At 38.3% G+C, this 14036-nt stretch overlaps 1 pseudogene; it reads right to left on the minus strand.

Moving 5' to 3' along the window:
* Window positions 1–730: 730 nt before the first annotated feature.
* LOC149209186 (transcription factor GAMYB-like) overlaps window positions 731–14036 on the minus strand; it is a 43483-nt pseudogene continuing 30177 nt past the window's right edge.

Here is a 14036-nt window from a genome sequence, read left to right on the forward strand (position 1 = left end):
TTTCAATTATTACTAACCATGTAGTAACAATCATCAACAAATTGTAAAAGGATAAAGAAACTAGACCACAATAACAAAGGGATCAGGATGTCCTTTAAGAAAAAAAATTCTTTAAAACTCATGCATCTGAGATACAAAGGTCATAAATAGAAGACACATGTTGTTTTTCACATAAGACCATAACTTCTCACAGAATTCCATCAAAACATAATTGGGAGAAAAGTGGATAAAGAAAGAATCAAACATAACTATAACAACATCAAATACATTGTCAAATGCTATATTTTTCGAAATTATCCTGAAACACACAAGACCATTAGGATCCCAACAAAAACCATCAAGGAGAATTACATAAGTACCAATAGATCATGATAAGTTTGCAGTGAATTAGGATTCTATATCATAGACCTTCTATAATGACTATCCAACTACACATTTACAACAGTTTAACCTGACTGCTGCTACTCTAGCACAAGAACCTGCTAATCTAATTGAAACTTAGTCTCTGCCTCCAATATCTGGCTTAGCCCACACATAGTAGATGGATACCACTTTAATATACTATAAATATGCTTGCTTTTGCGATCATATTCCTAATTCCAACCATAATCTTCAATATGAAAGCATTTGCAATCCAGTTAACCTGTTACAACTACATGTTGAAGACTATCAACTATCCAAATTCATTGAATTTGCTCCAATTTACACTGTCTTGATACAATGACTGTCTTCAAGACCATATACTATAGTAAAGATGAAATTCGAAATCCCAAGGAAGATGAAAAATTTGTGTGACACCAGGCATATTATTCCAGTGGCAAGATCCAAGACCACAACCATGATTTGATGTAGAAGGACCTGAAGCCAGCTGTTGAATATCTACACATAAATCATCATTGAATGGAGTGGCAAGATCATCATTAACAACAAATTTATCTTCATCAACAAGCTCAGCATGGGAATCATACCAATCTGAGATAGGCGAAACATCTGGCCTTGCAAGGTTCAATAACGTGGAAATTCTTCATCTCCATAGTTAGTGCTAGACATACATTCATTTCAGTCTTCGGCCTTTATGTCCACCCATGACAAAAATGAAATTAAAAAATGAGCATGCTCAAAGAGGGGTGAGATTGTAATAGATTCAGTACCTTTAGTTGCAATAACAGGTTTATGTAGTTTCCAAAATAGAATTATGTTAAGAGATGAAAATCCATGTGTTTGCCATGTTCTTTTCATGAAAGTAACTCACAGAATGGAAACACTTACCAATTGCTGACTGAGTGGATGATGACTCATCCCATGGACTAGTGCTTAAGAGTCAAGGGGTGAGGTGTTTTCACTCAATACTGAAGCAACATGACCACCTAGAGGGGTGATTGGATAACTGTATTCACTACATTCTATTTATGACTGGCTTGCTCCAACACAATTGGTCAAGTTACCTATTGATGAGATTGGTGGCAATTGTGTCATAATTTTTGAATGTCGCTTATTCTCACCACCACCCATTGTTTGAGATTCATGCAGCGAAGCATCTAACAACCTACTATTCTGTGGGGAGAAGCCATCAACATGGGTGGATGGAACAGGAGGTGGTAGTGTGTATGAGTTATTTTCTATAGGAGTAGTCACTATCTCCAGATGTGTGCTAGTGGTATGCATAGAATCTATAAGTTTCCTTGAAGGGAGCTCTAACTTCGCACTTGTTAAGGGTTTAGGAGGAGAGAGATTTCCATTGAAAAGGACATGGCTATCAATCATCAAAACCCTAAGGGGTGTTGATAGATTATGATTGGAATTCTTGCTGCTCAGATTATGATCATAAGGAAAACCATTCACCCCAAATGCATCCACTCTGTGAGGTTGAGCATATGATGACCCATCCAATCTGGGAGGATGAGCATATTACAATCGTCAAGCAGTCTTGAATCATGTCTCCCCTAATCTCCTTAATGGGGTGTCACAAAAAATAACCAAAAGCGTAAATCCCTCCTCCTCTTACACTAAAGGGCATCATGCTCTCGATATCCCGAATAATCTTTGCACGCTAAATTGGATTTACCATACGGTAACACTGTGACAAACCCATTGCTCGATTTAGAATCGAACTCATGGAAACCTCTGTCAATTCCTGGAATGAAGCATATGTCAATGCATGTTAGCTAGGTTTTAGACTATCAAAGGTGACATTAGAAATCTCTAGTTTTGCAAAGCCAGACAACAACTAATGATAATTATGACTATGATTATGTTGGGATGTTGAAGCATATGCACCATTGGTGGGCTACTAATGTTTTTCATTTTCACTATTGGATTGCTATAGAGGCAGATCGGGTTGTTAAAGAGGCAATCCCTGTCTCTACCTTCTCTTGATCCATGTGTTCCAGTAATTCCTAATCTCGTTATTTGTCTGCCAAGGTAGCTGAAACCAAAATTAAAAGCATAAGAATACATGACCCTAAATTTATTGATTTGATTTATTTTCTACATTCAAAGGGAACCAAACATAGGTCGTCCTAACATATTTACCACTAGTAAAATGAGTCACAAAGCCATATATGGGCTCAACTAACAAATGGGTTTTCATCAAAGATATTTTCTTTTAATCAGAAATAAATGTAAAATCAAACCAACAAAGAAAAAAGCAACAATGGGTACCACCTGAGCATCCATGCGAGCTCATTTGTTTTTGAGCTTCGTGACCTCAGGCAGTTTCTACTACCACATTGTAGCATTGTTCCTACGTCAAACATCCTATGTCACTGCCATTGTTGCCACCACCCTGATCAAGATTCAAGTATAACCATTCATCCAGAGAGCCATTGTCCATGAGCTCGTAAACTAGGAGCCTGTGGTAGCCATTGTTCCTCCCCTTCCTTGAATAGTTGCAGAGTGAGCTCTTATACAGAGAGACCTATTTAGAATGCTTGAAATTGGAGTAAACTCATAGGAAGAAAGAGGTGGTGAAGGTGTGAGGCTACAAAATTTTTGTTGAATGTTTATATGAGATTTCTAATCTCTTCTAGTAACAATTATCTCATTATGGTGTCCTCCATTTCTAGTTCCATAAATTCCACTAAAAATTCAAACAGACTCTCCTAAAAATCCAGAAAATGGTGTGCAAAGATGTCAAGTGAAGAGTACAAGGGTGGCCTAAAAGTTTGTGCATAGATGTCAGATGGACATGAAAAGTGTAGATGTAAATTGATTCAAAAGAAGGTCTATTGGCCTAAAAATCCAATATATATGTTAATCCACAATCATGGACAAAACAATATTACATTTAGTACAACTATGATAGTCTCATGCATGCTCACAACAAAGGTGTAGGAAATAATACTGAGAGGCGGGGGGGGGGGGGTGAATCAGTATTATCAAATCAATATAACATTTTCATTTCCATATAAAGATTTAGTTAGTTGATCCTTAATGAGTTATTAACCATATGACTAGTAAACAAGAACAGTAGAACAGATCACCACACACAAGAAGCACACATAAACACCATGATTTAAGGTGGAAACCCAATTTGGGAGAAAACCACCTACTGCAATATGTCTCTATATTATTTTGAATTAGAAACTTCTTTTTACAATGATTTTTTACTGGTGCAGTCTTATACCAGTACACAGGCTACTACCTGCAGAAGGCTACAACCTTCTCTTTTCTTTCAGGGACCACGTTTCATAAATGTTCAGACTGGATCCATCAATCAATTAAACATCAAGTAGATCTGCAATCAACCAACTTCCTTGTACAAATACTGAATCACCCAACAAATTCTCAGAAACACAGTACCCAGAACATAGTACCAGTATTCAGTCACCAATTCAGAACCCAGAACACTACAGTTATAAACAGAAGCAGCTAAATATATTTTAAGAAAGGTTCGCTACATCACTAAATGAAACCTGAGCACATCCGCACCTCGGCTGTGTGAAAATTGCGGGTATCCACACCTCTGCTGAAGCGTACCTGCGGTAACCGCACCTGTTGGTGTGTCGGACCTGCGAAATGTCCACGCCTGCGCTTCAAGCGCACCTATGGTATCCGCGCTTCCACTGTATAGAGCCTGCGCACCTCCGCACCTATGCTGTCTCTAGCCTGCGCACCTCTGCACCTGCGCTGTGTCTAGCCTGCGCACCTCCGGGTATAGATAATTTATCAGTCTTCAATTATACCCCAGACTATCAGATTTATAGATCTGATCATGCACCAAAGAGATCTCGACCCATCAGTAGATCCGGCTTGTAATACTCAGGTTTCTCCTTGATTTAAGTCCAGTTATATCTCATCAACCAATCACCAATATTTCAGATCTTATGCTTCTTAAGATATTCAACAACAGTCACCCAGCCAAATGATCTCCTTTCCTTTTTATAGGCTAGGCCTTACTCAAACCATGCTCCAAAACCATAGGTATCGAATACTAGGAACCCAATACCTGAGATCAATACTTTAGATGCAAAACCACGGACCAAAACCATATGATCAATAATGTCGGACTAAATACCATGGACCAACCATAAGATTTCCCAGGTGCACACATTTTTCTTTGCATGAAAGTCCGTGAACTTTAGGTTTTCACTTTTTGTGAAGAACACATGCAAACATGTCCGCACCTTTTGAATGGTGCACCTGCGGAACCAGTCGAGGTCGGTAGCTTTGTGAACAGGAACCTGCGGAGATCTCATTTTCTTCATTTTGAGGGCTTGAACTGAGATCTGTCATTTGAGTGAGTTGCCATTAAGGATAACACCTACGCCATAGTGCAGAACCTATGTCACAATGCCAACAATCTCCCCCTTTGTACTTGATGGCAACCCCAAGTCACTCAAACTCATTCTCCCCCTTTGACATCAAAGGCAAAGCGTTATGCTCCCCCTGAGTGCATGCTGAATTCTCTACTCTGTTGTGTTGTCCAAGCTCCCCCTGACAGTAGGCAAGGTCTGCAAGAAGATGTTCTACAAAAGAAACATGACTTTATACATCAGGATCAGCTTCCTATCACGAAAACTCAAACATACATCCATCTTCCAACCAAGTGGGAATATACCAGAGTTTACACAAAATAAACAAGAACATTACATCATCCATCCTAGGCATAGTGGGGAAACAAAGATAGGTCATTACATGACCTTGATAAGAATGAAATATCTACAGAAAGAGTAAGACAGTTATCAACAACCAACATTAGCAGCACCAGTCAATCATCATTCAGATCAGCAACCACACTCTGCACCTGCTTCTCTTGAAACCAAAACAACTGTGAAATTGAACCAAGATCTTCTAAGATAATGCCAATAATGCATTATTAGAAGACTATATGCACCCCCTGAACCTGAAACTTGTGTACAGACAAGTTTCAACATCAAGATGATGCATAAAATACCCCAGCTTATTTCTGAGATATTCAAATGTCTCCCTAGGCAGTGGTTTGGTGATTATATCAGCAACTTGTTCCTTAGATGGAACATACTCCAACTTGACATTTTTTTCAAGCACTTGTTCCCGAAGAAAATGATACTTGATAGTTATGTGCTTAGTCTTTGAATGCATGACAGGATTCTTTGAAATACTGATTGCACTTGTATTATGACAAAAAATGGAAATAGGTGGAGTACACGTGATTTGAAGATCTTGCAAAGTTTGCATCATCCAAAGGAGTTGTGTGTAGCAAGATGCACCAGCTACATATTTTGCTTCAGCTATAGCTAATGCAATGGAACTTTGGTTCTTGCTGAACCAAGATACTAATCTGGACCCCATAAAGAAATGCACCACCACTAGTACTTTTTCTATCATCGACACTTCCTGCCCAATCTGCATCTGTATATGCATGAAGTGTGAGATCTGCATCTCTAGGATACCATAAGCCATAGTTTTGTGTTCCTTGAAGATACTTGAAAATTCTCTTAACTGAGTGAAGATGAGTTTCCTTTGGATTTTCCTGAAACCTTCCAACTATTCCCACTACATGCATAATGTCTGGTTGGGTACCTATTAGATAGAGTAGACTACCAACCATCGATCTGTAAGTTGGTTGATGTACAACTGCTGATTCATCATTTTCTCTGAGGTTGCATCCTGTTATCATAGGAGTACATACTGGTTTTGAATACTCCATTCCATATCTCTTCAAGATCTGCTTGAGATACTTGGTTTGTGATAGAAATATACCGTCTTTGTTTTGTTGAACTTGTAAACCAAGAAAATATGTGAGTTCACCAAGCAGGGACATTTCAAATTCTTTATGCATCACCAAAGAAAATTTTTGACTCATGGCTTCTTCATTGCTGCCAAAGATGATATCATCAACATATACAACAAGTATTAGCAACTTATCATTGTCAATTTTTATATATAGATTGTTGTCTGTTAATCCTTTTGCAAAACCTTGTTGATGAAGGTACTCATCCAACTGAAAATACCAAGCCCTTGGAGCCTGTTTAAGGCCGTAGAGAGCCTTTTTGAGTCTGCGTACAATATTTGGATCATTTCCAAGGATGAACCCATCTGGTTGCTCAATGTACACTTCTTCATTCAAGTCTCCATTCAGAAAGGCAGATTTTACGTCCATTTGAAATACTTTGAATTTTTGAAAGCTAGAGAGAGTAAGGAACATTCTTATAGCCTCAAGCCTAGCAACTGGTGCAAAGGTCTCTTCAAAGTCTATGCCTTCTTGTTGCGCATATCCTTTACAATCAATTCTTGCCTTGTTTCTAACCACCTCTCTGTTTTCGTTCAGCTTATTTTTGAAAATCCACTTTGTCCCTATGACATTCTTATCTTTTGGTCTAGGAATGAGCTCCCAAGTGTTATTCATTTCAATCTATTCAAGTTCTTCCTCCATGGCATTGACCCAGCATTCATCTTTGCATGCCTCTTTTACATTTTGTGATTCAGTAGAGGAGAGTAATGCTAGATAGCTTGAAGCTTCTGAAATGGTTCTCCTTGTTTGTACACCTACTTCTTTCTGCCCCAAAATTTGAGACTCTGGATGATTCTTCTGAACATACCTAGATGGAGTCTTTTCTTCTATCCTTATCTATTCTTCTGGTTCCTCATGGGTCTCATCTTCATCGTGAATCTGATTTGATGTTGATGGATAGTCCTCATTCTCTTCGAAATCTTCAGATTTTACCTGTCTAGGAATGTTTCCCTCTTCATCAACCACTATATCAATACTTTCAACAATTTTTCCAAGTCTTTTATTGTAACACTTGTATGCTTTGCTATGGGGAGAGTAACCAAGGAGAATGCCTTCATCTGCTTTAGGTTCAAAGTTGCAAAGATTCTCATCAGTATTCTTGATGTAGCATTTGCTTCCAAAAATTTTGAAGTATTTTACTGTGGGAGTCTTACCATACCAAAGTTCATGAGGAGTTTGAGTGTTGTTTACCCGGATGTTTGTCTTATTAAGAATAGTAACTACAAAAAATGTGGCTTCACCCCAGAAGGTTGCGGGAGTTCCAGAATCATCAAGCATAGCACGAGCCATTTGTTGAACTGTTCTATTCATCCTTTCCACTACTCCATTTTGCTGGGGAGACCTTGTAGTAGAGAATTCTCTTCTTATTCCATGTTCTTCACAAAAATAAAAAAAATCATTTGAGGTAAATTCCCCACCTCTATCAGACCTAAGACATTTGATTCTGCGATCTGATTCATTTTCAACCAGGGCTTTGAATGATTTGAATTTTTCGATAGCTTCATCTTTATGCTTCATAAGCCCTATCCAACAAATCTTGGAAAAGTCGTCAATGAACAATATAAAGTATTCTTCTCCTCGATGTGACATTTTCCTAGATGGGCCACATACATTAGTATGAACAAGTTCCAGAGGCCTGCTAACTAATCCTTCCCTCTCAGGGAAATTAGTTCTGGTTTGTTTACCAAACTGACATGATTTGCATATTGTATTGTCTGGAATTCTAATGTCAGGAAGATCACGAAGTGCCTGATATCTACATGCTTTCCTTATCTGAGAGAAACTAAGATGCCCCAATCTCCTGTGCCATAACCAATGTTCATCATTCTTACTTAGATAGCATTGATGTTGTCCTTCTTTGAATATGTATAAATTATTTGGAGTTCTTATGCCTTTGATTACTGTTTTTCCTGTATCAAGATCACGAACACTACATCCATTTGATCAGAATATTACCTCAATTACTTGATCGCACATCTGACTGACACTTAATAGATTATGTTTTAAGCCATCTACATGCATAACATTTCCAGCTTTGACCTTTTCTTTCAACTGAACAGAACCTTTACCTTTTATGAATGAAGGGGTGTCATTTCCAAATGAGACCTTCTTTTTCTTTTCTAAGGCACTATATGATTGAAGTTTTTCTTTATCACCTGTTATATGTTTCGAACATTCACTATCGATGTACCACTGATTTTCCTATCCTTCTGCATATAAGGCTATCCCACAACTTTCTGGTTGTGGTTCTTTCTTTCTCTATGTTTTGGGGTTTAATGAAGCTTGCTCGTTCTGAGTTGTTCACCGGAACCTACTCCTGCATTCAGATTCTTCATGACCAAAGTTGTTACAAATAGAACATTCTACTTCATTCTCAAGAGAAGAAAAATTATTGTAGGTCCTTTTCATTATACCAGTCATACTCTGTTTTTGAGCTTCTCTAGTCATGACTGTCTTGTAGCCAACACATTGAGCTGCTTTGTGACCAAAGTTATGACAAGAGAAACATTGGCCATTGAAGAAACTCCTGCGATTATCAAATCTACCAAAATGATTGTAGTTTCTGTTGATATCCATTCTTGGGGCAGAATGATTTACTTGTGGTTGGTTATAGCTTCTGTTCATCCTTGAAGTAGATTTCCCCCGATTTCCCTAGTAGTCTTTGTTCATTCTTGAGGTAAATTGTCCCTGATTAACCTGATGATCTACATTATGCTTTTGCTGTGGGTTGTCAACCTGTTTACTTCTCCTTGCAGCGTCAACATAACTTTTGGAGGTGGATGGCTTCTGTGCTTGCTTCTGTGTTTGAGATGCTTCTTCGGTATATCCAAGACCTGTCTTTATTAGAGGAGAACGCTGCACTTTGATAATCTCATCTAAAGTTTTAGATCCTTTAGAAAATTTAAGATTAAGAGCTTTTGTCTTTTCAATATCTTTTCTAAGTCCCACAATTTCACATTCTAACTTTTCATTATGTTTTTCTCTTTCTGCAAGTTGGAATGTTAGAGTATCTATAATCATATTCTTTTCCTCTAAACAAATTTTGAGCTTAGAAATTTCTTCATAGAGACCTTTGTCATCTACAGCATCCAAGAAATCATCATCTTCAAAAGCCATCAAAAGTCTATAATCATTACATTGTTCATCTTCATTACTATTTGAATATCCATCACTATCTTCATGAGTATAATAACTCTTCTTACTTACATTCTGTTTTCTGTTCCATCTAACTGGTTCCTTACCTTTGTCAAGTTTATCTTTATGAGGACACTTGGCAGCATAATGGCCGACTCTCCCACAAGAAAAGTATTTGAAAGGAAACTTACCTCTAAATATTCCAGTTCCACGTTGAAGGTTCTTGACGAAATTAGATTCTTCCTCTTATTCTGACATATGTTCTGACTCATTGTACTCTCCTCTTGCTGAGGCTTTGAATGCAGCTTCTCTCCTATCTGATGGTCCCCCTTTTCTCATCTCGTAAGCAGATAGGATTCCATGCAGTTGTGACATGGTAAGGCTTTGTAAATTCTGCTTTTCTTCTATGACAGAAACTTTTAAATCAAACATAGGAGACAAAGATCTGAGAACTTTTTCAACCAAAACAACTTCTTTTATTTCTTCACCAAATTTTTCATGCAATTATCAATCTCATCTATACAAAGGAAATAGTTAGCCATGCTTTCATCATTATACATTCTAAGATTTTCATACTGAATTCTGAGAGTTTGAAGTTTTTCTCGTTTTACCTGATCATCTCCTTCATAGCTCAGAACAATCTTGTCCCATATTTGTTTTGTTGTTTTGAGTTGCATAACCTTGACAAATTCTGATTGAGATAGACTCCCTAATAGAGTATTGACAGCCTTTGCATTTGTTTCATACTGCCTTTTACCAGCCGTATCTGTAGGAGTTGCTGAAGGAAATGTGTATCCTGTTTCCACAATATGCCAAACTTCTGTACCAAGAGATTGAAGGTAGGCAGTGATTCTTACCTTCCAGTAGACAAAGTTGCTCCCATCAAAAATTGGTGGCTTGATTGATGCTTCCTTTTCGTAGTAGCTCATCATGATAGATCTTCCTTCAAGCGATCAAGCTTCTTCTGAAGGACCTTCTCTGATACCAATTGTAGGAAATAAGACTGAGAGGGGGGGGGGTGAATCAGTATTATCAAATCAATATGACTTTTTCATTTCCATATAAAGATTCAGTTAGTTGATCCGAATGAGTTATTAACCATATGAATAGTAAACAAGAACAGTAGAACATGACACCACACATAAGAAGCACACATGAACACCATGATTTAAGGTGGAAACCCAATTTGGGAGAAAACCACCTACTGCAATATGTCTCTATCTTCTTTTCAATTAGAAACTTATTTTTAGAATGATTTTGTACTAGTGCAGCCTTATACCAGTACAAAGGCTACTACCTGCAGAAGGCTACAACCTTCTCTTTTCTTTCAGGCACCATGTTTCATAAATTTTCAGACTGGATCCATCAATCAATCAAACATCAAGTAGATCTACAATCAACCAACTTCCTTGTACAAATACTGAATCACCAAATAAATTCTCAGAAACATAATACCCAGAACATAGTACCAGTAATCAGTCACCAATTCAGAACCCAGAACACTGCAGTTATAAACAGAAGTAGCTAAATATATTTTAAGAAAGGTTCGCTACTTCACAAAATGAAACCTGCGCACATCCGTACCTCGGCTGTGTGAAAACTGCGGGTATCTCCACCTCTGTTGAAGCGTACCTGCAGTAACCGCACCTGTTGGTGTGTCGGACTTGAGAAATGTCCGCACCTGCTCTTCAGGCGCACCTGTGGTATCTGCGCTTCCGCTGTGTCGAGACTTGCGCTGTCTCTAGCCTGCGCACCTTCAAGTATAGATAATTTATTAGCCTTAAATTATACCCCAGACTATCAGATTTACAGATCTGATCATGCGCCAAAGAGATCTCGACCCATCAGTAGATTCGGCTTGTAATACTCAGGTTTCTCCTTGATTTAAGTCCAGCTATATCTCATCAACCAATCACCAGTATTTCAGATCTTATTCTTCTTAAGATATTCAACAACAGTCACCCAGCTAAATGATCTCCTTTCCTTTTTATAGGCTAGGCCTTACTCAAACCATGGTCCAAAACCATAGGTATCCAATACTAGGAACTCAATACCTGAGATCAATACTTTAGATGCAAAACCACGGACCAAAACCATAGGAGCAATAATATCAAACTAAATACCATGGACCAACCATAAGATTTCCCACGTGCGCGCATTTTTCTCTTCATGAAAGTATGTGAACTTTAGGTTCGCACTTTTTGTGCGGAACACCTACGAACATGTCCAAACCTTTTGAATGGTGCACCTGCGGAACCAGCCGAGGTCCGCAGCTTTGTGAACAGGAACCTACGAAGATCTCATTTTTTTCATTCTGAGGGCTTGAACTGAGATCTGTCATTTGAGTGAGTTGCCATCAAGGACAACACCTGTGCCATAGTGGAAAACCTATGTCATAATTCCAACAATATCCCTATTTGGACTTGATGGCAACCCCAAGTCACTCAAACTCATTCTCCCCCTTTGACGTCAAGGGCAAAGGGTTATGCTCCCCATCCAAGCTCCCCCTGACTGTAGGCAAGGTCTGCAAGAAGATGTTCTACAAAAGAAACATGACTTTATACATCAGAATGACCTTCCTATCACCAAAACTCAAACATACATCCATCTTCCAACCAAGTGGGAATATACTAGAGTTTACAAAAAATAAACAAGAACATTACATCATCCATCCCAGGCATAGTTGGGAAACCAAGATAGGTCGTTACATGACCTTGATAAGAATGAAATATCTAAAGAAAGACTAAGACAGTTATCAACAACCAACATTAGCAGCACCAGTCAATCATCATTCAGATCAGCAACCACGCTCTGCACCTGCTTCTCCTGAAACCAAAACAACTGTGAAATTGAACCAAGATCTTCTAAGATAATGCCAACAATGCATTATTAGAAGACTATATGCACCCCCTGAACCTGAAACTTGTGTACAGACAAGTTTCAATAGCAAGATGATGCATCAACTACCCCCAGCTTCGTTATGAGATATTCAAATGTCTCCCTGGGTAGTGGTTTGGTGAGTATATTAGAAACTTTTTCCTTAGATGGAAATTACTCCAACTTGACATTTTGTTCAAGCACTTGTTCCCGAAGAAAATGATACTTGATAGGTATGTGCTTAGTCTTTGAATGCATGATAGGATTCTTTTAAATACTGATTGCACTTGTATTATCAAAAAAAATGGAAATAGGTGGAGTACATGTGATTTGAAGATCTTGCAAAGTTTGCATCATCCAAAGGAGTCGTGTTCAGCAAGATGCAGCAGCTACATATTCTGCTTCGGTTGTAGATAATGCAATGGAACTTTGTTTCTTGCTGAACCAAGATACTAATCTGGACCCTATAAAAAATTCACCACCACTAGTGCTTTTTCTATCATCCACACTTCCTGCCCAATCTGCATCTGTGTATGCATGAAGTGTGAGATCTGCATCTCTAGGATACCATAAGCCATAGTTTTGTGTTCCTTGAAGATACTTGAAAATTCTCTTAACCATGTGAAGATGAGTTTCCTTTGGATTTGCATGAAACCTTCCAACTATTACCACTACATGCATAATGTCTGGTCGGGTACCAGTTAGATAGAGTAGACTACCAACCATGGATCTGTAGGTTGGTTGATGTACAGCTGTTGATTCATCATTTTCACTGAGGTTGCATCCTATTACCATAGGAGTACATATTGGTTTGGAAACCTCCATTCCATATCTCTTCAAGATCTGCTTGAGATACTTGGTTTGTGATAGAAAGATACCGTCTTTATTTTGTTGAACTTGTAAACCAAGAAAATATGTGAGTTCACCAAGAAGGGACATTTCAAATTCTTTCTGCATCATCAAAGCAAAGTTTTCACTCATGGATTCTTCATTGCTGCCAAAGATGATATCATCAACACATACAACAAGTATTAGCAACTTATCATTGTCAATTTTTATGTATAGATTGTTGTCTGTTGATCCTTTTGTAAAACCTTGTTGATGAAGGTACTCATCCAACCGAAAATACCAAGCCCTTGAGCCTGTTTAAGGCCGTAGAGAGCCTTTTTGAGTCTGCATACAAGATTTGGATCATTTCCAAGGGTGAACCCATCCGGTTGCTCAATGTACACTTCTTCATTCAAGTCTCCATTCAGAAAGGCAGATTTTACGTCCATTTGAAATACTTTGAATTTCTGAAAGCTAGAGAGAGCAAGGAACATTCTTATAGCCTCAAGTCTAGCAACTGGTGCAAAGGTTTCTTCAAAGTCTATGCCTTCTTGTTGCACATATCCTTTACAAACAAGTCTTGCCTTGTTTCTAACCACCTCTCCATTTTCATTCAGCTTATTTTTGAAAATCCACTTTGTCCCTATGACATTCTTATCTTTTGGTCTAGGAACCAACTCCCAAGTGTTATTCCTTTCAATCTGTTCAAGTTCTTCCTCCATGGCCTTGACCCAACATTCATCTTTGCATGCCTCTTTTACATTTTTTGGTTCAGTAGAGGAGAGTAATGCTAGATAGCTTGAAGCTTCTGAAATGGTTCTCCTTGTTTGTACACCTGCCTCTTTCTGCCCCAAAATTTGAGACTCTGGATGATTCTTCTGAACATACCATGATGGAGTCTTTTCTTCTATCCTTATCTGTTCTTTTGGTGCCTCATGGGTCTCTTCTTCATCATGAATCTGATTTGATGTTGATGGATAGT

Source organism: Pinus tabuliformis, chromosome 1_2 (assembly GCF_031772625.1).
Source record: "Pinus tabuliformis cultivar Carrire ecotype Pingquan chromosome 1_2, CPIR1, whole genome shotgun sequence".
Lineage (NCBI taxonomy): Eukaryota > Viridiplantae > Streptophyta > Pinopsida > Pinales > Pinaceae > Pinus > Pinus tabuliformis.